General features: G+C 40.7%; 1 pseudogene; it reads right to left on the bottom strand.

The window, feature by feature from the left end:
• Window positions 1-2,572: 2,572 nt before the first annotated feature.
• LOC135711101 (uncharacterized) lies at window positions 2,573-3,588 on the bottom strand (annotated as a pseudogene).
• Window positions 3,589-4,575: the final 987 nt, after the last annotated feature.

Genomic DNA, 4,575 nt, shown 5'->3' on the forward strand with positions numbered 1-4,575 from the left:
GAGAGGTTATTGGTTTTTCTTATGTTTCTAGGGGTGAATCGATTAGCTTGGGACCAAAGAGAGTACCAGAGCTGAGCCAAAAAGTTGAGCATGTTATTTCGGGACCTTCTAGTCTTAGAGTTACCTCTATGGTTGTAGTTCGTTATTATTGTCGGTCGCGTTTGACACCGGAAAACCCCACACCCGACTTTCGATTTTACTCTCGTTCTGTACAACAACAAAGTGTCGGACATGGTGTGCATTATGGCGCATCATTGTACAAATACAGCGCACTATGTCCGACGTTATGTTTTATGTACAGATTGAGAGTAAAATCGATTGGCGCGTGTCGAATTTTTCGGTTTTCTACTGTATCAATAATATTTGGTTTTCATAAAAGTTCCTAAGCAGTTAAAATGCGATGTTACGCAAAGTTTTGCAGCTACACTGCAAGTGCACCGGTGAAGAGAAGTTTATTTCGCTTTCCGAAGGATCGTTTCTTGCGCCGCGCGTGGTTGATTTTTCGCGAGATTGATCCGGAAACCCCAGTTCATCAAAACTATGAATATTTTTCCAAAAATAATAACAACTACGTTTTACTCAGATTACAATACTCCCTCTCTGTTTCTTCCATATGAGCTCTTATAAGAACAGTAAAAAAATGGTTCGATTTTGACAGTTCAAATTGGTTCGAAATCCATTACAAGTCCGCCAGACCCAGGTTATAACCATGCGGCTTATAACCGACTGCGATCAAGGTTAAAGTGGCTTCCTCGCTCCACTCTGCCGTCACTTTTTTCCGGATTCATTTCGACGTCCCACTTGGACTTGGAGCTCCAACACTCTCCACATCGTCGAAAGTAGCACCGGAATAGTCTTCTGCCATCATCAAAATGCTCACAGCACAAAAAATTTGTTTTTTTTTCGAGAACCGGTAATTGCACAATTATTTGTTGATGTTTGCTACTCAAGAAATTTCAGAGTGTCAAATAAATTTTTTGATAGTATTGAGCAAACATGCTTGACAAATAATAACAAAAGGCATCACACTATTTGAAAAAATGCCAAATAATTGAAATGTCAAATACATGTCAAATATTTGCCATAGCAAAAATTGGTCAAATATATTTGGCCATTATACTTTGGTCGAATATATTTGTCCAAATTTGCCAAATATTTGGCGTTTTGTCAAACAGTGTGATGATAGCTTTAGCACAGACAAAAAGACATAACACAAATTATTCATCGAACAAGCATTTAACGGTCAATTTAAAAGTATAGTAGTTGGTAGTACCGCCACCTGTGGCGCGCATAGTCTATTCCCTTCCGTTTGACGTTTACACACTACCGCCATCTGTTCAGCGTACTACCCACAACAGTGTACTCAACAGATGGCGGTAATGTTTTAGCGACGATGTTTTTCAGTGAGACACATTCAATGTGTTATGTCTGTTTGTCTGTGGCTTTAGCGTTGTTATGATATACTTCGTAGATTGGATACTAGCGACACTCACGTCTCTTCTGAAATTCTCGGTTAGACTACTTTCAGGAATAATGCTGGGGAGTAAACATTGGTTCAAATCTAAACAAGAATAACAGAAGCATGACTGTCGTTATTCCCGGCCACGCCCATGTTTACCATAACTAGGGATAGGGAAGGAAATATTGATGTAGTACTTACTTAACGAGAGGCCACCGACTTAGCGACACCCTCATAAGTGCCTCGCAGTTGGAGGGTTGGGTAGGGTATTCGTTTAGGATTCACCTCAAGTTGGCGATGCAACTAAAAGTATGTATTGTTTATTTGTTGTTCATTTAATATCTCGATAGCCGGCTATCGAAAGAACATATTAATTTTGTTTAGTGATCATGAATTTTAAGAGTCATGACGGAGAGCTTTTGATTAAACCCATGATTTTCTGCTCAGTAAGCAAAACCGATCCCTCCAGAGTCATCGAGCATCTCAGAACCATAACGCTTCCTGACAATTCAGAACTACGGTTTCGCTTGATATGCAAATAGTTTCCGAGGTTAATTTTCAATATCAAATATACAAATGATGCTGGCGATTTATTTATGAGAAGTTTCCAATAAGCCCTCACAGTTCCTCTGTATTCAGAACAAATCTGATACTGTAATCAGAATTGCTCAGTCTGCATGAAGCAGCCGATTTCATCAAGGAAGTTCCATTAACAACCAAGAACTAATCGTTTGAGGCATACTGAAGCATTCAGAAGGTGATATGTGTCACTATAGGAAATCATCATCGTTGCAAATATAAGGAAATTAAACATAACCCTTTGCTTCAGTACCGTCAACCTCCATGTCCATGGGGAGGACATTCAAAGTCTATGAGTGTAAGCAGATATTCGAAAACTGTGGATACTTACCTTACCTGGGGGCGTTTTTATTGCAGAGAAAAGGTCTGGACCAAGACCCTAAATATATGGATTTCAATATTATTCCTGAATGAAAGTCATCAGCAGTCGTAGATTTGATGAATAAAAGAAATGTTTAAAACAGTTGCAATGTTATATTTTGATAAAAAAAAGAGCACAAGTGATAATTCCACACAACGGACTTATCTTCTCAATCATCCCGCATGATCCACATCCTCGCAATCAGTCACCTTCTCGGCTATCTCACGACTAAGGTTTGATTCTTCCGGTCGTGTAACCTATTCCATTGCTGTAAATAGTTCGAAATTCACCGATCCTCTGGCGGACATGCTGACTATTTTCTGTTTCATTCCTTGCAAGATATTAAGAGCCATGTTTAAGTCATTCGAAATATCAGTCATATCACGGCACCATGCATCATTATTTGTTTGGGCAGCAACCATACTCCGATGAACAGATTGTAGTCGAGCCGCTTCCGAGACACCAGTCCAATGAAAGTATTTGGACAACTCGATAGGAGGAGATTCAGCTTGCAACATTCGATCACGGTTGTGGGCTGGAGCTGAATTGATCAAGTTTGCCCACAGCATCCAGGAACTGAAGTGTCCCTCAATGTGGGAATGACTGTTTCGTAGCTCACTAGCTAATACTGAGTCATCCCTAGTTGAATGCGCCCCTGAGCGGCAGGGTTTTGAGGTGCAATCAATCTTCGCATTATTATTTGATACTGACCTAATGATTCAATATTCGTGGAATAAGCATACACGAATATCTTAATAGATTTGCTCCTCCATGACACCAGCAGCCGTGGTGTGATACGTGATGTTGCATAGATCTTTTTCTTCACCGTATCTTGTAGCGAAACGAATTTATCGATGTCCTCAAATTCTGGATCTTGTTTTTCCGACCAGTTAGGAACTTCTTCTTCTAAGATCACCTGTCGATGTACCAGTTTGCATGCTTGTTTCCAAATGCATTGAAGTATCTCCTCGAGTGAATTCCCATTCACAAGTGTTTGGGTTACTTCCTTTGGTCGCTGCTGGCTTTTATATAAATGCTGGACATAGATCCCATTGAAGCAGAATTTTGACTGCACTCGTTCATCATCCGATCCAGAAAACTCAATGTCAAAGTTCATTTCCTGACTCGCTGTCTGATGTACTGATGGCATGTCCGTATCGTCAACATTTCCACCCGCACTGGAGTCCATGTTGCTGGTACCTTCGAGTGGGTTGCCGTCTTGATAACCATCTTCTTCCTCAAGGTATTCTTCCGGTCCGTACGAACTGTAAAAATAAACCCTACATTAAGATAAGCTAATTCTAGACCAACAATTGAAATAGGCGGAACAACCAAACGTAAACAATGGCTTTAAACGCAAATTCCTCGAGAATCAAAGCCCATCCAAGCAATCTAACACCGTCATCTGATAGAGCAAACTTCCGTTATCGTTGATAGTTTGCGTGGGAGTGTGCAGTTCCAGATTCCAAAATGGCGTCTGCATCAATTTCCGGCTTCTGCACGTCGTCCCCTTTCCAAAATTATCCATATTGTAGGGTATTTGACAGTTTTTCTTGAACCGATGGCCGCCATCTTGGAATCCAAAATGGCATCTGACATTGATTTCCGGCCTCATCCCTTTTCCGGTTTCTGTTCCTGTTCTCACATTGCACAGCAACATCTTATATAGACAAGCTTTCGAAACATAGCATATTAAGGATGTTCATGTGTACACTAGCGCCGCGTAGTGTGAGAGTTCTGAACTAATATGACCATCATTCGAAAGGACTTAGTCACCTCAACAACTTTACTGAAGACAGTAACCTTCTATATGGCCAGGTTCTCGAGATACAGCTTATACAGGAAATTCACTTGCACACTAGTGCCGCGTAGTGAGCGTGTCCTGAACTAATATGACCATCATCCGAAAGGACTCGATCACCTGCACAACTTTGCTGAAAACAGCAACTTTCTATATGGCCAGACTCTCGAGATACAGTTTATATAGGAATTGCACATGCACACTAGCGCTGCGTAGTGAGAGAGTTCTGAACTAATATGGCCCCCATCCTAAAGGAATTGGTCACCTGAACAACTTTGCTCAAGACAGTAACTTTCTATATGGCCAAGATCACGAAATATTCTATGTTGGAAATATGATCCATATATTATAGCGCCCGTCATAAATAACATAAAA

Source organism: Ochlerotatus camptorhynchus, unplaced genomic scaffold (assembly GCF_037179485.1).
Source record: "Ochlerotatus camptorhynchus isolate MF236.1 unplaced genomic scaffold, CSIRO-AGI_Acam_v1.1 ptg000420l, whole genome shotgun sequence".
Lineage (NCBI taxonomy): Eukaryota > Metazoa > Arthropoda > Insecta > Diptera > Culicidae > Ochlerotatus > Ochlerotatus camptorhynchus.